The following is a 21,768-nucleotide window of genomic DNA, read 5'->3' on the forward strand; positions in this document are numbered from 1 at the left end:
ATGCGGGCCACTGCCAGGAATTGAATGGAACTACCAAACCAAAGAGGCCTTGGGGGGTAACATGTGGAGGACCCCACCTATTTTATGCTTTCTAGGGAGACGATGATCTGCTGTTATCTCTCAAACTTCTTCCAGATGGTTTAGAATTATGCTATGTTGAGAAGAGTAATGACTAGTTTGTCTGTCCAGAGCCTTATGGGAACTCTCTGTTGGGAACTGCTTTTCCTTCTGCTCTAGCTATGTGATTCTGGGGAGAGCCACCTTGTTCTTATTTGACATCATTATATTGCCATAGGTACTGTAATTGGTGCATGGGTGCACAAATTACCCAAAGTGAGAAAACCAAAGTAATCCCTGAGGTGTTCCTAACTGGAACTGGGGAATGAGAGTAAGTCCTTCTCAGGTTGTGGGAGGCTTGGGATAGGAAGTTTGCTAGCTCTTGGCAGTTATGTTTTCTATCATATGGCATCAGCGCGTCTGCAGTGGGATATGATGTATGTGATGTGGAAAGAAAAGCAAAGACAAGAAATACACAGAGTCCTGATGGTGTTGAATCCCCGGTTTCTATTGTTTGAGAGGCACAGTTTAACTCTGGATGGACTTGATTATTTAATCGTTCCTTTAGTTAGCAGAAATACACTAACATGCTTCCAAATAATTCCCTCTTTTTTGTGTATCCTTCTTCACATGGGGTTTCTGTCATTTGCAATCTTTAAGAGTCCTGATTAATAAAAGAATCTGTTCTGATGCTGTCCCCTTTTCTCCCTGTTTTCTATAATCTTCCCTTTGCTTTTATAAACCACCAGCTATTTCCATTCTTTACTGTGTAATTCTCTGTTTATTTCTTCTCCATTTCTCCCTGGTCCTTCCTTTCTTCCTTCCCTTTCCATTTTCTTTTTCTTTTTCCTTCCTTTCTTTCTCTCTCTTTCCGTTTCTCCCCTCCCTCCCTCCCTCCCTTCTTTTCTTCCTTCCTTCCTCTTTTTTTCTTTTTCTTTTCTTTTTTTTGGAGACAGAATTTCGCTCTTATTGCCCAGGCTGGAGTACAGTGGCGCAATCTTGGCTCACTGCAACCCCTGCCTCCTGGGTTCAAGTGATTCTCCTGCCTCAGCCTCCCGAGTAGCTGGGATTACAGGTGCCCACCGCCATGCCTGGCTAATTTTTTTGTATTTTTTTAGGAGAGACAGGGTTTCGCCATGTTGGCCAGGCTGGTCTCGAAGTCGTGACCTCAAGTGATCTGCCCATCTCGGCCTCCCAATGTGCTGGGATTACAGGTGTGAGCCACTGCGCTCGGCCTTTTTTTTTTTTTTTTGAAACAGGGTCTTGCTCTGTCGCCCAGGCTGGAGTACGGTGGCGCGATCTAGGTTCACTGTAACCTCCGCCTCCTGGGTTCAAGTAATTCTCATGCCTCGGTCTCATGAGCAGCTGGGATTACAGGTGCCCACCACAAAACCCGGCTAATTTTTGTATTTTTTGTAGAGACTGCTTTCACCATGTTGGTCAGGCTGGTCTCGAACTCCTGACCTCAAGTGATCTGCCCACCTCCGCCTCCCAAAGTGTTGGGATTACAGGCGTGAGCCACTGTGCCCGGCCCCTTCTTCTCTTTTTCGCCTTTCCTTCATTCACTGCACAGGGGCCTATTGTTCTTCCTTCACCATTCATTTTACATGAAGATATAGTTTAAAAGCTCCTTTGAAAGTGATTCTTTGGCAGCTGTTATTTGGGATTATGCTAACAATAAAGACATAAAAAATAGAAATAAATGTGTGGTTCCAAGACAGGCACGGTGGCTCACGCCTGTAATCCCAGGACTTCGGGAGGCTGAGGTGGGCGGATCACCTGAGGTCAGGAGACCAGCCTGGCAAACATAGTGAAACCTCGTCTCTACTAAAAATACGAAAATTAGCTGGGCGTGGCAGCATGCGCCTGTAGTCCCAGCTACTCCGGCGACTGAGGTAGGAGAATCGATTGAACCTGTGAGATGAAGGTTGCAGTAAGCCATGATCATGCCATGGCGCTCCAGCCTGGGTGACAGAGCAAGACTGTCTCAAAAAAAAAAAAAAGGCAGTAAATGTGTGTGGTTTTTGTTGATTACCTCTGGGTTATATAATTACTGATAAGTTTTATGTTTTGCTTTTCTGTGTTTGAGAAAATTCCTATAATAAACAAAGATTTTCCTTTTATAAAAATATTTTGTTACTGATCACCTTAAATTATACCTACCTGTTCCTTACTTGTGCTTGTTGAGAAAGTACTTAATATTAAAATACCTGGCTGGGCGTGGTGGCTCATGCCTGTAATCCCAGCACTTTGGGAGGCCAAAGTGAGTGGATCACCTGAGGTCAGGAGTTCGAGACCAGCCTGGCCAACATGGCAAAACTCTGTCTCTACTAAAAAAATACAAAAAAAAAAAAAAAAAAAAAAATTAACCGGGCGTGGTGGCTCACTCTTATAATCCCGGCTACTCGGGAGGCTGAGGCAGGATAATTGCTTCAACCTGGGAGGTGGAGGTTGCAGTGAGCTGAGATTGAGCCACTGCACTCCAGCCTGGGCAACGGAGTGAGACTCTCTCCCCCTCTCCCTCTCTCTGTCTCCGTATATAGATATAGATATATCTAGAGAGAGACCTGCATAAGGATGACTCTCAAAAAATCACCTTTAGATAGTTGAGACTTATAGCTTACATGCTTACATGTCCTTAGCAAATATGGGTGGATAAATGAATAATGAATAGACAGGCGAATGAATAAGTGTTTCTCCTAAACAGAAAGTAAGTACCAATATGGCAAAGCCTGATTCCATATAAAGCCCTCCGATAATTTACCAGACTGTCAATTTTACCAGGAAGTATGTCTGTACTCTTTGACCAAGGATGAATACTCAGTAGAATCTCTGGGCTAAACCTGGATATGGTATATTTGACAGCTTTAAATAGAGAAAGAAAGCTACACTCCTGCATTCATCCCAGCTGGTAAAGGAAAGGCATATGCTCAATACAAATATTTTAGCAAGTTACAAAGACAGCGAGGAAGAAAAAGGTCAGACTGAAAATAATGCTCTTTCAAATGAAACATTTGGCCAAGGAGAGTCACAGATGCAGTATCTTTGGTCTACAGGGAACTATAACCCATATGACTTCAGTCTGAGTTGCCACACAGATGGCAAGATAGGGGAAAATAAGGCAGTTAAGGAGAAACTGAGGTAGTTTAAAGAGAATGATAATACCCAGGATATGGAGAAATTGGCACATCATATAGATATAGTACACATGGAAATGTATGTCGGAACTGCATTTATGCAAAATACTCTGATCGTATATCTCATGCCTTCTAAACAAGCAAATCCGCTTGGGAGAATTCATACTAAGGAAAGTTTCAGGAGTTTGTACTTAGATGTGTGTAAGAATGTTGAGCTGAGTGTTTGGTTGCTTTTATAACAGAAAGAAATGGAAACAAACATTAATGAGAGGGACCTGGTTAAATTATAGCACATCCATAAAATAAATATTATGCAGTAATTAAAAATGATACTGATTAATATTCATGAATATGAGAATATACCCAATATATTTACACATACTTTTAAGTGAAAAAGCATATTTTAAAGTAGTGTGCATAAAGTGATCCTGCTTCTTGTTAAAAATATTAATGGAGATATAGCTATAAATACATGTGTATTTTAGATATTCTGAAAGGTTATGCCATGATATTTGCAGTAGTTGTATTTGGATGGCAGAAATTACAGACATTTAAAGTGTGTTTGCCTATCTTAATTTTCTGTCTTTCTATAAGGAATATATGTTAAAAGTATCTTAATATAAGTTAAATTAACTTTAAAAGGGAAGATGGGGACATTGACAAGTCAACTACATCCTCCCTTCTCACATTTCATTCTTAAAGACCCCACTCTCAGTGACTCTCAGTTCCTGGAAGAAGTAGGTGTATTATGTGTCATGGAACCCCATCTATCCTAGACATCCCCCGGGGCATCTGGAATTGAGATACTGACAAGCAGAGGCAGATGATGAGTGCTGGAACTGATAGGTCATATAGAGCAGAATCCAGAGTTGTCACTGTTATAAGTCAAACTACATGCAACTGAAATATGGGAGAATAGAGAGACCCTAAATAAACCCAGAAAGCCAGCTTGCAGAGAAGAAACAGAGGTGAAGGCAGATGTCCAGAGAGGAACAGAACTGAGAGACCAAGCGGCCCGTTGAGGAATGGAAGGCACAGCCTTGCCATCAAACCCTCCCGTTCTGATTCCTACATGGCCCAATTCTATTTCATTTCTGGCTCTTAGAACATTTATAAAATTGTGTGTGTGTGTGTGTATTTAAATAGAAATCCCATTTACCCAAATAGATTGGAGTGAGTTCCTGTTCATTGAGGGCGTTGATGAAGACAGAAATGTATATCCCAAAACAAACATCAGGGTAGGGCAGTAGTAGTGGGCTTTGAGTGAGCTACCATCCTCAATGTACCATCATCCACAGATTGTGGGAGGCTTCCCATCATATCAAGCACTATCTTAGATTGTTCCTGCTGCTATAAGAAAATACCTTAGATTGGTTAATTCATAACAACAGAAATCTATTTCTCATAGTTCTGGAGTCTGGGAAGTCCATGATCAAGGGGCCAGCAGATTTGGTGTCTGGTGAGGGCTTGCGCTATGCTTCCAAGATGGTGCCTTGTTGCTGTGTCCTCACATGGCAGAAGGACAAAAGGGATGAATTCACTCCCATAAGCCCTTTTATAGGGGTCTAATCCCATCCATGAGAGCAGAGTCCTTATGGCCTAGTCACCTCCTAAAGATCCCACCTCTCAATACTGTTGCATTGGAGATTAAGTTTCAGTTTGGATTTTGGAGGGACACAAATATTCAAACTGTAGAAAACACCAAACTGGGATTTTTACTTTTCTATTCTTGGCCATGAAAGCCATGAAACTGGTGACAGCATTCTCTTTCAGTAACCAATTGAAAAAAAAATGAGAAGTAAAACTTTGACAAATGTTTCTCCCAAGGCAGCTGTTAATTCCTAACTGATATCTACCGAAAATGTGATTTTGTGAATGTCCTTAAAGACATTTGAAGGTGAGGAATTTTACAGTGAAGCTCTCCTATTAAGTATTTTGAATTTGTTGTGCAGAACTTAGCCCAATGTGCTTGACAGCCTTGGCGAGAAATGCACAATATAAATGCATCATCAATATAATAATATAAATTGAATTAGAATGCTCATTCTGTTCTGCTGAGTTTCTTTCCTGAGCTGATTTTGTCTGAAATGGCTTTTGTTAGAAGCTTTCTCATTATGAGGAACTCACTGTTCTGTTCCAGCTCTCTGTCAAGTGCCACCTGTTTGGCACTTTTTACTCTTATATTTTTAAAGTCAAATAGCCCATCATGTTAATATTTGAAGTTTAGAGTCATGGCATTAGAATTGCAGCACGCAGCTTCCCTTGGTTATATTTTTTGCTAATAGTGTCTTAGTCTGTTTTGTATTGCTATAACAGAGTACCACCGACCAGGTAATTTATAATGAACAGTAACTTATCTTGCTCACAGTTTGGGAGATTCGAAAGTCCAAGAGCATGGCACTGGCATCTTGTGAGGGCCTTCTTGCTGTGTCATCCTATGGCTGAAGGCAGAGGGCAAGAGAGTACTAGGGAGAGCAAGAGATGGCTGATATTGCTCTTATTAATAATTAATGCATGTGGGGCTTAATACCTAGGTGATGGATTGATAGGTGCAGCAAGCTGCAATAGCACACGTTTACCTATATAACAAACCTGCACATCCTGCACATGTATCCCAGAACTTAAAATTAAATTAGATTTTAAAAAATCCACTCCAGTGATAATGACATTGATCCATCTGTAAGGCCAGAGTCTTCATGATCTCATCACCTCTTAAAAGTTTCACCTCTCAACACTACTGCATTGGGGATTAAGTTTCCAATACATGAACTTTGGGAAAAGTATTTTACAACTAATAATAGTAAGTTTCAGTTGCATTTTGAAGAGTAAAGGATGACAGTTTGTCTATTTGATTGTTGACAAGGTCAAATGGTGGCCCGACAAATAATGATCCCAACATTTTCTCTAATAACCTTCTAGTTGCATAATTTATCTTTGTGAAAAAGTTTGGACTATTGGCCATGTCCTAAATCACTTTCCATTTGAGTGAACTGAAGTGTCTAAATTATTTATTGCTAGAGATAGGTCTTTTAAAAATAATTAATAGACTTTATTTTTTAGAGTAGTTTTGGAATTACAGAAAATTGAGCAGGAGGTAGTACAAAGAGTTCCCTACACCTCTCTTCCAACTCCTGCACCAAGTTTTCCCTATTATTAATAACTTACATTAATATGGTACATTTGTTGCAATTAATGAACCAACATTGTTACATTATTATTAGTCCACAGTTTATTCAGATCTCTTTAGTTTTTACCTAAAGCCTTTTTATCTGTTCCAGGATTCCATCGAGGATGTCGCATCACATTTACTTGTCATGTCTTCTTAGGCCCCTCTTGGCTGTGTAAAACAAACCAAAATGAGTAAGAGTCCAAAGAACAAACTCTAGGACAAGAAACACAGTTCCTGAGATTCACCTACTCCTTGTGACTCTTCCATGAGGCATGCACCCCTCTTCCTTTACATTTGTTTATCCCTAAGTATTGATAATCCAGCTGTAATTTTCACAAATGACTATTAAAAAGTGAGGAATAAGAAAAATTCAAAATGTATAGAAAAAACAAATAGTTCAAGGACAATACACTCTGTGAATTATAGCGTTTGTGTCTACTATCCCAGTACAAGTATCAACACGCTTTATCAAACCCCACTGTTCTTTATTCTAATATAAACTTGGTGTGGCTTTTTTCTCCCTCCTACTGTTCTAGGTGACTTGGAGACCTAGTCTGATCACTATCTGTGTTCCTGGCCTTCTGATGTTTCTTTTATGCCCAGTCAAGTACCAAAGTCCTTTCTTTATTAAAAGTCAAACCTCTTCTGAGTTTGAAGTTTCTAGATAATTTCTTCCTACTCAGTTTTAGTTTCTAGTTTGTGATACCTGCTGAAGTGGAGAGACCAAGCTTTAGGATGCTTGCAAAGTCTATGGTTTTCTTTTAGAGGGCCACCTTCCTTCCTTCCCGAAGGAAGGCTGCAGGCAGTTCTTTAAGCAGATATGTTCCTGTTGGCACCATCAGACCCTGTCTTCTTGAGCGAGGCTGATTAAACCAGATGTAGATTTCTGGCTAAAGACAAGCTATAAGCTATGAGGTCATGGAATAAGAGCTTTGTTCAACCAGAACAATGGGTATTAAACGAGACAAATCAGAATTTCTGAAAAGAAATCTAGAGGATGAAGGCAGTAAGGCCATAAGGGAGAAGGGTCTTAAAGGTTTGTGAGTAACGCAAGTTGTGAGTGAGCAACTCACAACAAGTAGACCAAAGTGATGAGTAAGTGGACACCAGATGGCATAGGTGTTATTTGTAGCAGTAGGAGAGGTAAAAGGAGCTGACTCATTACATTAGCAGAACTCTCTGAACTCCTGGGTCTGAGAGGGAGTGACAAGGTAACAGAGGCCTAGAATTGCCTCTGTTCACAAGCCAGCTTCCAGTTCCTGAGCTTCATTCCTTCTCTTGGTGTGTGTGTGTGTGTGTGTGTGTGGTGGCGGTGGGGGGTCTTTTGTTTCCTTCTCTTGGAGGTCCAATCTTTCAAATATTTTGAGTGTGCTGTCCTCATTTCCACCCTTACACCGTATAGGTTTTGTTCCTCAAGGTAACATAAGACAGGCTTAAACAGCACATGTGCCTGTCTCCATTCAAGCTGGCAGGAGTTGTGATTAAGGCTGCAAGTCACCTAGCCCTTCCCGGCTCAGCTTCTTTGCTTTGCACATCACAGAGAAGTTCCAGGTAGTTTTATAGAGTATAGGTCTTCACCCCCAATATAGGGAGGTAGCCTTATAAAAGTCTAATTAGACCATCCTGGTTTAGTAGGTCAGTGAAACCCTGTCTCTACTAAAAATACAAAAAATTAGCTTGGTGTGGTGACATGGGCTTGTAGTCCCAGCTACTCGGGAGGCTGAGGCAGGAGAATCGCTTGAACCCGGGAGGTGGAGGTTGCAGTGAGACGAGATCATACCACTGCACTCCAGCCTGGGCAACAGAGCGAGACTCCATCTCAAAAAAAAAAAAATTCTAATTAATGCAATAAAAATTATATCACGGGTAAAAAAGCTTATATCCCCCTCCCCAAATTTCCTTTGCCAACTCTCATCCATTTACATTGAGTTCTTTTGTTAACTGACTTAGCAGAATCAAGTTAGTTACTCTGTTGAATTTTTGACTGGTTATGGCTGGGTTCTCTCTTAAGCCTTCTCTTCTAATAATGAGCTGTTAATATTTATAATATGCAAAGTAATGTTCTAAAAAATTTACATATATTAATTCATTTAATCTTCACATCAACCCTGTAAGGAAGGTACACACATCATTCCTCTTTTGTATGTAAGGACATTAAGGCTTAGAGAGGTTAAATAATTGGTCAGAGTTCATATAGCTATTAAGTGGGATTTGAAGTATTATCTGTTTGGTATTAGAACCTTTGCTCTTAACTAAGGGCCACGTTCTCTGATGCCCACCATCTCTATCTCCAAGTCCTTTCCACCTCTGGTGGTTGGCACTGAGACCAGCATCCAGCCAACTGCTTGCCTGGATCTCGCTGAGATCTGGATTCCCAACTACAGTGCTCAGCCTGCCTGTAGACAAGTCTCTGATGAACATCCCTTAAGGGTGAGTATTGAGGAAAGCGGTTAAAATGGCACTTCACTTTAGAGCCACAAAAGTCCAATTCCCAATGTCTGTTTTCTCAATATAATCTGTTTGGACTAGGTTGCCTCAATATCCTGTCATTTTCACTGTGGACTGAACACACAGAACAATATGATTTCCTAGGGAATTGATATATTTTTTCTATTTTACCAACGGTTGGTACTTTTTTTTTATTTTGTTTTGTTTTGTTTTGGTCTCCAAACATTAAAGCTTACCAGGCAATGGGGCGGTTAATGCTGTGTGCTGATATCCACTCTCTCCATACGGCGCTTCCACGGCTGCTGGATGTTGACAAGCACCTATCCTCCTATGGTGGTGACTTTCTTTTGAGTTCCTCTTCTCTGGAGCTGTCTGCTCTGCCCAAGCTACATGGCTGCCCATATGACAGGCTCCAGCACATGTTGTGTTGGAAGTGGTCTTCTCTGCTTCTGGACCCTCCATTACAGAAGTTGCTTTTGCCCAAGGAGGTTGATCTCTCTTACTCTGATCTCTTGTTAATGGTGGGAGGGCCCCTTTTTCAGTCCCTTAATGCTTTTTTCTAACATAGGCAGAAGGGCAGGGACTGACTCCAAAGTTTAAATCTTCTTATGCCAACCTCAAGTTGCCCAATAGCATCGCTTTCTCTTTTTGCAAATCCCTACCTCCAGGGGGGAGGCCCAGTATTATAGGACTGATAGCTCCTTATGCTTTCTGAGCAGTGTGTGGTGAGAGAACTAGCTTAATATTATGGACTGCTGGCACTATTTTTTGTCTTCCCAGGAGCTTCCTTTTCTCTTTCCTTATTGGAGAGGGCTTTCCCTTATTACAGAAAATGCCGGTTACTCTTTTCCTAGCCTCCCTTACAACTAGTACAAAGGCAAGTAACTCAGCATTGGCTGATGGAACCCAAAGGAGTGTCTGCTAAGGGCTTTGGGGAAAGGCTTCGCTTCCTAGAAAAGAGAAGGCATCCTTTTTCTTTCCTTTTCTAGATTTTATTTGTATGTGACCCCCAGAACCACTGTACCCCTTTTGGGCTCGTAAAAGGAGGCATCAGTGTCACACTATGAATACAAAGCACAAAGGAAAAAAGCACCCAGATCCCTGAGCTGTTGTACCAACCTTGAGAGTGCCCTGCCTTGACTTTTTTGTTATAATGTTACTAATAATTACTATCATAACTACCGATAATAGCAGCTAACACTTCTATACAATTTACTGTGCTCCAGACACATCTAGTTATTATGAGAGACTATAAATATCTATGTTGTTGAAATCATACCTTCTAGTTGAGTGTTCTGTTATTTGTAGCTGAAAACACCCTAACTGATACATTTGCAAAGCTGATTCTTGTTCTCGCTAAGCCACAGAGGTTAGAGAAAGGCCTCTCTGGGAAGCAGGCTTCAGCATGTGCCCTCCAAAATACATGATCTTCTCATCATGAGATGACTCCTCTTTTCCCAATTTCCTTCATGAAATTCCTTCTCCCTTGCAAGCTTCTTGAGTTCTACATGTGAAGGGTCCTGGAAAACCAGGTGTGAACTTGTCATGGCCTTTATCACATCCTGGTGGTCTCCGAGTTACACAGATGACAATAATTAGTACGCATAATGTTGCTCAAGGACCTCTCACCAAAACATCTGAAAATGAGGTCTAGGAGTGAGGATGGGGGAAGACAGTCCTGAGGCTCCTGCATTACTCTCGTTTCCTTCCTGACTATACAGTTTCAAGAAGTCACTCAGATTACCACAGGGGCTTGGGGTCCTCTGAGGACCTGTAATTAGTCCACTGCAGCGAATGTTTATCTGGACGTGACTGCCCACAGCAATAATTTCCTGGCTCACACACTCTGCTTGACAATACCGCACCTATGTGGCATGCCTTTATACAGTAAAATAAACACTATCACCAAAGAGCTCTAAAAACTGTAAAATATTATACACATGTAACTTATGGTGATCACAAAGATTTATTCATGACCTGCCTCCAATATTACCCGCCCTGGGTCCTAGGGATATATTTAATATATGCTGGTCTGTTTTATCACCTTATTCAACTGCCAATATAACCTGGTTTTCCACCAAATATATGGATTGTGTCAGAACAGGTCATGTTTTCTTTCATTGCTATTGAATACCTCTCACATCTTACTAATAATTATAACTAATGTTGATGAACGTTTTACAATTCACAGTTTGCTTTTTTCACATATGCTATTTCCTCGTTACCACCCCCATGGAAGTGAGAATATGGAAGCTCAGATTTGCCTAAGATGACTCAGCTAAAACATGTGATCAAGGCAGGAAAAAAGAGTTCTTTTGAAGCCAAGGAAAGTTCTTTCTGCTGTAATGCACCGAGTCCCGTTTAGGTGATGCGTGGCTTTAAGACCGAAGCAGGGACTCGGCACAGTGGCTCACGCCTGTAATCCCAGCACTTTGGGAGGATGAGGTGGGAGGATCACTTGAGGCCGGGAGTTCGAGACCAGCCTGGGCAACATAGTGAGACGCTGTTTCTACAAAGTAAGAAAAAAAAAAAAAAAAAAGGAACACAGGGGCCAGGTCTTCAAGTAAAGAGGCAGGAACAGGGGCCAGTTCTTAAACTAAAGAAGCATTAGATTTGGGGAAATTGGTGATAACCTGAATGACCACATGGTGAATTTCTGTGGCTCGAGGGCAAGTTACTTGGGTAAACTGCTTCAGTTTCCTCATTTGTAAGAGTTCCCAATAGCATCCACCTTATAACATCATTGGTTACATTAGAACAGTGCTTGCCACGTAATAAGCACGTTATTAGAATTTGCTACTTTGGTTTTATCCTGTATGAACATTTAGGAGGAGAGAGCTGGGGCAAATCAGCTGTTTTTCTCTCCTAACAGACTCTTCCATTTTCTCTGTCTCTGGAAAAGTTCAGAATAATGGACGGATTACAGAGCCTGTGTCTGAATGACCTCAGGGATCAGCTAACCTTGAGTGAAAGCACCTGGTAGTAAAGCGAATCCTGAGCTTAAATGAAAACTGTACTATTCAGCTCTGTTCACTGCTTAAAGAATTCCTTTAAAGAGCTTAATAAAAAGGATCAGCAGGATTTTAGGGTATTAACACATCTTCCAATGCAACATTTTAATGAGGTAAGTATAATACAGAAAACCCTTGGATTAATCTTCCCTTAAACTACCCATGAGCCCAAGATACAGATAAAAATATCTTTGGAAAATTGTAGGGAATTTCAGTGAACCCATGTGTCAAAAGAAAGAAAATGATGGGTGTATGACTTCTGACCCCCATCAGGGCTGGTTGGCTTTGTCTCTCATGAAAGTTCCAAGGCAAAAATGACCACAACACAGGGAACTCAACAGTTTTCCTTCTTTGTTCGTTCCTTTCTAGATTGCGAGCAGCAATCTCTGGCTGAGTTTATCTTGGAGGTTGGTTGGAGGGCTGGGGGCAGTGTACCCACCATAATTGTTTGCAGTTGCTGGTTGTGGGGGACAGTGTGAATAGCTTCTTTGCGGAAGTCCTCAGTGTACGCGCTCCCTGAAAAGACCATGTTTTCCTCTGACAGGCTCACGGTTTATTTTTAACAACTGGTACCAAGACCTTGTGCTGTTTGTCTGCATCAGAGTGTGGCAGTTAGGAAGCGCATACGCAATTTCTGAGCATGGGACTGTTTGTCTGGTGTTAGTCATTAGGGAGCGGCTGCTATCTCCTTTGTCAGTGCTCAGAACTGGGGCCGTTTAAGTTCCTTGTCCTTGTGCGTTTAATTTTTAGTTTTTTAATTTTGTCGTTTGAAAAATTCCTTTATAAATTACATCATCTTGTGATTTATTTTTCTTTTCTAAAAAGGAAAGGACTAGTATATATAATCTCTAAAATAAGAGAGAAAGGATGGGGATAGAAAAAGGAAGGGAGGGAGAGGGGAGAGAGAGCAAGCACAAGAACGAGAGAGGGACAGAGAGGGAGAGGAGAGAGAGAGAGAGGAGAGAGAGAGAGAGGAGAGAGAGAGAGGAGAGAGAGAGAGGAGAGAGAGAGGAGAGAGAGAGAGAGAGGAGAGAGAGAGAGAGGAGAGAGAGAGAGAGGAGAGAGAGAGGAGAGAGAGAGAGGAGAGAGAGAGAGAGGAGAGAGAGAGAGAGGGGAGAGAGAGAGAGGAGAGAGAGAGGAGAGAGAGAGAGAGGAGAGAGAGAGAGAGGGGAGAGAGAGAGAGGAGAGAGAGAGGAGAGAGAGAGAGAGAGAGGAGAGAGAGAGGAGAGAGAGAGAGAGGAGAGAGAGAGGAGAGAGAGAGAGAGGAGAGAGAGAGGAGAGAGAGAGAGGAGAGAGAGAGAGAGGAGAGAGAGAGGGGAGAGAGAGAGAGGAGAGAGAGAGGAGAGAGAGAGAGAGGAGAGAGAGAGAGGTAGCTATGCTCTTCTTTTTTGCCTTATTTTGGACATTGTGAAATGAGTACAAATTACCTCACCAGACTTCAAAGGGCGGATGGAGTAGATGATTTCTGTGAGTTTGATTTGACAGGCACGTGGATTGTCCAATTGTCATGTAATATCTTCACTTTTTGCTCTGATCTATTCCCTTGAGTTAAGCATTCCCCTTCGCTAACAAAATAAAAGGCAAATCCCTTTGAGAACACTCACTATAAAGTTTTTAACACTTGGTGAGAATGATAATCTTGGATTGGTGGTTTCCAAATTCGGCTGATCATCGCAAGCCCCTGGGAGTGATTGGTAAGCGTACAGACTCCAGGGCCTCAACCCAGATTTAGGGAAGAATCAGAATATCTAAGGAGGTACAGCTTTTACATTTATAAAAATACCTCTTAGGCATTTGAATGATTTAGGAATTCCTTGCAGATCTGCAGACCTGGGAGGCTTGTCCTCCCAGGAAGAAAGAAAGGGCAGGTAGCAGAACTCCTGGGCCTTTGGGGAGAATGGAAGATCTCGATAGGAAGGAGTGAAGGCAGGAGGGTTTCTGAACAGGCAGTGAAGGACTCCAGAGACAGTTTGCTTACCTCCAGGTTTTTCTCTAGGTTAGCTATGTCAGTGGAGAATGTGCCTTAATCAAAAGCCATCTTTATTAATAAATGCCATAAAACCATCACAGAGTTTCTTGTTTTCATGTCACACTTCAAATATTGATGTCAGTCAACAAGTTGACACTGATTTTTCTGGCCCTGACATTTTTACTGGTTTGGCTAGAAGAGCCAATTTGTGTCAAAGAGGAGATAAATTATTTATAAACACACCTCCACCTCCCCCACCCCCCATCCCCCCCTACACACACATACACACACACACACACACTCACACACACATAAATTTTTTTATATCAGTGGGTTATTTCAATTTACCTTTAGGTGTGATAAATAGTCCTGTTGATGAAACATCATCATTTTGGCTTCTGTTCCTTTTTTCTTTTGATTTTCTTATTTCTAAAATAAAATACAGAGATTAGAATAAATTCTATACTTGGGGCACATGAAGGTGATAATAGGAGTTCATATGCTATTTTTAGTATCTGAAAAGGAAAACAGGATTAAACATTATATATTTATGCTGCAAAGAAGTACATAAGCTCATTGTTCAACTCCCACTTATGAGTGAGTACATGCGGTGTTTTGTTTTCTGTTCCTGTGTTAGTTTGCTGAGAATGATGGGGCACAGGGAGGGGAACATCACACACTGGGACATATCGGGGGCAGGGGTGGGGTCAAGGGGAGGGAGAGCATTAGGACAAATACCTAATACACGCTGGGCTTAAAACCTAGATGACGGATTGATAGGTGCAGCAAACCACCATGGCACATGTATACCTATGTAACAAACCTGCACGTTCTGCACACGTATCCCAGAACTGAACATAAAATAAAATAGAAATAAAATAAGAAGAGAAAGAGAGGCCAGAGACCTCTCTCTCTCTGATGCACACGCAGGCGTAGGGCCATGGGTAGACACAGCCGTAGTCTGCAAGCCAGGAAGAGAGCCCTTACCACTGCAAAAAAAAAAAAAAAAAAAAGAAAAAGTACATAAGCTAACAAAAATCAAAATTTCTTTAAGGCTTTTAAAAATAATAATTACATTAGCTTATTTGTTAGCACTATTTACTCATGTTGAGCTGAAGTTATGATGGGAGGTTATAAATAACAAAATAATAAATTAAAAACAAAATATTTGAAAACATGGGGTCCATTTGTTTATTCCTTCAGCAGTTTCAGCTAATAAACTAGGTTAAAATATTGCTCCAAGAACGATTTAGTTAACAGAACTTAAAATATTTCAAGGTCTTCAAAACAGAAAGCAACTGAAGAAATATTTTAAATAGGGGTACTTTCCATAGACCCACAAAATGTAAATTTCTATCACATTAGAAGACCTCTGTTTTATAGTGGGGCTCTTCAGGAAATAGATTCTTAGATGGATATTTGCATGCAGGAAGTCAACTGGGGAGGGCTGGTAGGAGCAAGCCCTGCGAGGGAGGGAAGTGCTTTTGGGCAATGCAGAAGTTGTCAATCAATCCCACCGAGAGCTCAGGAGCTAGGATGACCTTTCACAATGGTCACAATTTCCAGAAAGGCATTCAGCTAAGCTGTCAGCCTCAATAATCCAGCGAGTATCTGAAAATGCGTCACAACACAGACCCAAGGCTGGCCCTGCTTTTGTGCAATCACCAATGTTCTGTATCCTCTGATATATATGAATACCTGTTCCTCACCCCCAGGATCTGGGTTCTCACATAAAATGTAAAATGCCTCTTTCTTCAGACTTCCTAGTTACTAAGGAGTGTTAACAGAGCACATTGAACAAATTTAAGAGCCCGTTCTTTGCATGGTTTCATAGGAGATGGGTCTCAACATTGAGAGCTCACAAATATCCTTATTGGTAATAAGACTTTACCTATGAAGGAGAGCGTGAGGGAGAGAAGAGAAAGGAAGAAAAACTGGTTAAGTACAAGCATATAACATATGCCATGTCCTGTGCTAGACTCTAGAGATAGAAATAAAAAAAGAATAAGACATAGTAGAAATGTACAGACTTGCAAATTAGGAATTGCAACAATGTATAATGGGTGCTCTCAATGAAGTAAGATTAGGGCCCAGTGGAGGTATAACAAAGAGTATGGTTAGTTTACCAAGAATATTCAAGAAAAAGCTTTCCATGAAATTTGAAATTTCTATGAAATGTGAAATTTGAAGTGAGTCTTGAAGGACAATTAAATACTAGCCAGGGAAAAGGTGTAAGGAAAGACATTCCAGATAGAGGAAGCAGGGTATGCAAAGGTCTGGAGGCCTGGACTGCTTGCGAAACTCCAATCGTTTTGACGTCATCAAAACTTGGGTTTGGGGGAATGTTATGCTGAGTGGTGAAGCTTGAACGTAGGCAGATCACAGAGTTTTTTATATCTTGCTGAGCAATTTGCCCATATCTTGAAGGCAAAGGGAGACCTCTGAAAGATGTGTGCGTGTGTGCATCTTTTTTCCATTTTAAACACAGGAGTGATATGATCAGATGGGCATTTTCAAGAACACACTTTGGCAGCACATGTCAGCACTAAGATAAGCAAATGGTAAACTCTTGGAGAGGCAGGCCTTTTTCATCAACATTTTATATAAATGCCATGTATGCTCAGGAGATTAAAACCAAAAATGACTGGTACTTCAAAATCTGCTGACTTTGCTTCATATTTGCTTTTTTTATTAAATGAAAGTAAATATTGTATTCAACCTTGAGTAGTAAATTTTATTTTAAAAACAAAAAAAAAGTAAATGTGAGGATTCATATTTATCAGCCCTATCCAACATTGTGATCTTTCAAATTAGACAAATCAATTTACCCTTGCCAGCCTACTTTAGAAACTCATGCTGGTTGTTTCTGTTTATCCAGAAACAATCTCATAACATTTAGACAGATAATTTCTTTGGAATGTGTTTGGAAAAGAAAGAAATATTCTTAGATATACAGAAAACATACAGCAAGAATACATTCGCGTATCCATTGATTAATCCATCCATCCGTCCGTCTGTCCATCCATCCATCCAACCATGCATCCATCCATCCATCCATCCATCCACATTTATGCTGGCCTGCTGTAGGCATTTTATGAGACACCAGGGCTGCAAAGATGAAGAAACTCAGCCTTTGGTCAAAGAGCTTACAGTCTAAGTTCAGAGAAACACGTGTAAACAAATGATGACAATACAATATGGTAATGTACATGCTATTATAAAACTGTATTTTCAAATAAAATAGACATATAATTTGTCTTGGTTAGCATGGTGACAAAGAAAGGGTAAAGCATCTGAAATTAAAATACCAGGGTTTAAGTTCCAGATATGAGATTCACTATCTTGGTAAATTTGGTCATGTTATTTGAGCACACAGACTTATAAGTTTAAAAATATATATTCAAAGGAAATAATGGTTGTACCTTATTCAAAATAATGAGTTCAATAAATTTTCTCCATACAAGACAAGTACATAAAACCCAGCAGCATTCATGTATACCTTTTGTGAGAGGTGATCTGCCATCAGCCCTAAGTGGCCGTGTATATTCTTGCTGTCTATAAGAAGAAGACAAGATCCCGACCTGATCATTCTTTGCTCTGGTCATTTCTCAGGGTGGATTTGCAGCAAGCTACTTTGAGGAATTAGGTAATATTTCCAGCGAAGCGAAGGGTAGGCTTGCTTTTGCTCACTATTCAAGCGGAGAATACCCCAAGCTCAGGGTTCTTCCATAAATGCAGCCTGCTGCATGTATAAGCATCCATAACAGCCACTTTGCTTTGTCCCTGTAGGAAGATGGGACATCCTCATGTATATTGTTACCACTTTGCTGTGAATAATAAAGATCTTTCTCTTTGGAGGAGCCTCATGAGATCTTTCTCTGAGGAGCCTCGTGTTTTCTGCCAGAATTCATGAGAAAACAGTAACAAGCTGGCTTACTAGTTTATAATTAGTGTAAAATCTCAGACCCTATATGATTCTTGACAATAACTACAATAGATATTTAATACCATAACAAGAAAGATCTTTCATTGGCAGCAGTAAAAATATAGATTACTTAGGAATGATCTATTGAAAAAGTACTTTTGACCTATGTGAAGAAAAATGCAATATTTTATTGAGATTAAAGGAGACTAGAGCAAACAATGTCATATCCTCACAGGAGAAGATTAAATATTTATTAAAAAATGAATTCTTCCCAAATATTTTTATAGGTTAAATGCAACTCCAATCAAAATCCAAATAAGATGCTTGAGAACATTATTTCTTAATTCTAAATTTAATAGGAAAGAACACTTCAGGGGGTTTATCAATGATATTCTAGAAAAGAGAAGAGAGGGAAGTAGCACAGAGATTAAGGGTGTGAAGGTGGCAGTATGGCAGAGTGAATAATAATGTGGCTTTGCCATCAGACTGATCTGAGTTTGAGCCTTGGCTCTGTCATGTGTAATTGTAGGACTCAGCCAAGGTACTTGACTACTAAGCCTCAGCTTCCTCATGTGTGTAATGGGGCCTATAATAGCAACTACTTTGAAATGTTGTATGGATTAAAGTACTTAGCAACATGCTTGGCACTTAGCACTCAATAATGTTGGCTATTATTAGTTTTAACAGATATTAAAATGAATCACAAAGCCATTTGTAAATGGCATAAGAACTTAGACAACTGAATCTGAATCTATTATCTTTGATACATTGCATCTATGTTTACCCATATAGAAAATGTAATTTATAACAAAGGAAATATCACAGATATCTAGAAAGGGAACATACACACACAAATGTGTACATGTATATATTTATACACATATACATATTTATAGTTTTATAAACACATTTATAATACAGAAAATATCATACGTCATAGAGAAGGAAATATATGTATATATGGTATGTTTATACACACGTACATGTATAATAAAGCATCCACTTCAAATAGTTGAGATTCAGTGCTGCACTTGATGAAATGACAGCCCCCAATAAGATTAATCATTCAAAAGGAAATTCCTTAAAGCACACTAAACCTTATTTGATATGTAATCCTACCCAATAGGAAATACTTTACACAGAATTCCCATTGAATAAGCTCTTCTTTTCTCCTTTTTTTTCAGGGTGCTGCCAAAATCAAATACAGGCTCTGGTGCAAAGGTTAATCACATCCCTTTAAGGGGAAACCCCTCTAAAATCTGATTGCCAAGTATGAAGGGAAAATTGTAAATATGTAGCAAGTTCTGAATTAAATTTAAGGTTATTTTAATTATAAAAGCATTAATGACAGCAGGAAATTTAATGAAATAGTGGACCATGAAATCAGTGTTATCATTTTAATACATAACAGAATATGACAAACTCTATAAGATTCCTGTTCTCTTTCATGTCTATTACAATTTCCTTCTATTAGTTTCTACAAATAGAAAATTACATATAAAATTGAGTTTAACCAAATCTCTGCTAAAATCAGACAATCTGATTTGGTATTATATAACCACACTGAAATTTCATTTAATTTAGAAAGGGCTTCTCCTGGTGCCTTGAATACTAACTATTCTTCTAACAACACGTGTGTGGAGCTCTGGGTTTGACAGGAGAATAATCCTAGTGCTGAACAATAGATCAAGATTTTAACAGAGAGAATGAAGATGAATAGAAATGGAGAGCTTGACCCAAGCCCATATAGGAGAGATTTCAAAAGTATTTCTTGAAATAGTCTGAAAATATTTACTCTTGCTTATCATCTCATGAAAGAATTCTTTCTGAGAAAAAGTTGAAGATTCAGATGTCAGGCCTGACTGTCTTCCAGTACAGCATGTCTGAAACTCCCTTGGTCTTTATTAAGAATAAAAGGCCTTAGAAAATAGGTCTTACGTGCTTCAACTATACTTACAGCATTGTTATTATAGCTGTCTATTGTAAATTGGTAATTATTTGAGGTCTTCCTCATCTTTCACACACATGAAAGGTACTTCAAAGGTAATATTTTAATAGGGGATTAATTTATTTATTCTAGAGAGAAGGATCAAATCAAGAAGTTAGGAGAGAGGTGACTCTTGGGGAAAGGGTACCGATTTTAAAGTAAGATGAGGCGGGCTCTGGGGTACTGATATAACTCTATAACCAGTTCCTTTGACCTAGGTCCTGTTTATATAAAGTCTGTGATTGTGAAAATTAATTGAGCCATATAATTATTTGTGCACGTTTCTGTATGTATATTATACTTTGTAGTGTTTTAATTTTTCAAAGTAACTGTTTTTACATTCTCTGATAGAACTACAGATGGCTGAAATAATGTAAAAATCTCAAATAGTAGAAATGTCTAAGTTAGCATTTAGTGGAAATTTCTAGGTTTGGCTTTATCTTGCACATCACAAATTGCACACCATAAAGATAAGATTAGAAGCAAATAACAGGATTCTTATTTTTTTGAATCTGGCTAGTCCACTGTGATTTGTCCAATCCTAACTCCCAAGATCCACACATTGAAAGTACCCTTAGCCACGAAATCCTGCAGAATCCTAAAATGATTGCCTAAAATGAATGCCTAAGCCAGTGGTCTTATTTTGCTTGGTCTTCGAGTTTGCAATTCTCCACCAGCTGGGACTTGTATTGAATCCCTGGCACCTAACAGATATTGAATCACTCGCTCATTTGGGCAGGTTGTCTTCAGAGGATCTCAAATATAACTCACTGTAGCCCGTAAGAGTTTCCACATCCAGCCAACTCTCTTCTCCCCTTTGGCTAACTGTACCCACAGTGGTGTGTCAGGTAGTTCTCTTCCATGACTCTAAATTTCTTAAAGATATTATTGCAAGGTCAGGCTGGGAAGCAATGCAGAATAATAACAGTAGCAGAAAACTAAGAATCAGAATGAGGATCCATTTCAACTCAAGCTTTACTTTTCAATAGCCATATGACCTTGGGCAACCTCTTTGTAAAATAGGGGTCAAACATCTGCTCCTCACATATTCATTATGAGGATCAGATCAGGTAATGTATGTGAATGTATTTTGTATGCCATAAACAGCAGTACCAGAGTTATTACAGTCACATAGGTTATTTATTGTAGGCTGCGGGTATGTGCTTAGAAGTAAGGAGTTACTATCACTTTGAAACTATTTTTAACAGTTCTCCTGTAGAGCAGTATTCACAACTACATCTAAGGCACAGGAGTGCTGAACTGTTTTTGTTCCACTTCTGGCCACTTCATTAGGCACCTTTCAAAGGCACCATGACTTAGCTAAGCCTGAAGTGCAGATGCCAAATTACAGTGCCAACCCCGTGGGGTGGGACACTCCTCTTGCCTTCCAGACAACTGTCTGAAAGAATTTTGTATTTGTCCTCAATTTGCTGTGTTGGGAGTTTCCCAGATAACCAACCAAAAGCGGACGGACTGTGACAGCAGCATCTGGGTCATCTGAGGCATCTTGGAGCAAGTCTGTGCAGAAAATATTATATGAGTTAAAAATTTCAAGCTCCAATGGTAATGGATAATGGGTCAATGGGGCTCTATTAAAAAGCTGGGTCAGGGGAAAGTGACTTCTTTGGGATGCTCTGGTAGATTGAGACCATTAATTTAGAGGTGGATTGTTTCATGGATCAAGAAGACATTTCCTGGGGGGAAGCTACTACATAACCTTGGACTGTGTCCTGTGGAATCCTAGGGACCCCATCTCCATTTAATTCAAACAGTGTTTAAAAAAATTACCAGTTTAGCCCTGCAGGAGTTCTGAAATGTGCCTCAAAGGCTCTGTAAGGTTACATAGCCCAGAGGGAGTTGGAAACTAAATTGAATTCTTGAGCTTTACAATTTCCTTACTCGGCTGGAGCTTACACATTACATTACTTAATGTGCTTTGGAGTAGTAGCCTCTGTCTTGTTCTTAAGTCCCAGATAAACCATAACTAATACTTAAAGAATTACAAATTCAGAGAATAGACAGCTGAAAATAAATATAAAGATGTTGGTAATTCTCATGGAAAATA

Source organism: Symphalangus syndactylus, chromosome 7 (genome assembly GCF_028878055.3).
Source record: "Symphalangus syndactylus isolate Jambi chromosome 7, NHGRI_mSymSyn1-v2.1_pri, whole genome shotgun sequence".
Lineage (NCBI taxonomy): Eukaryota > Metazoa > Chordata > Mammalia > Primates > Hylobatidae > Symphalangus > Symphalangus syndactylus.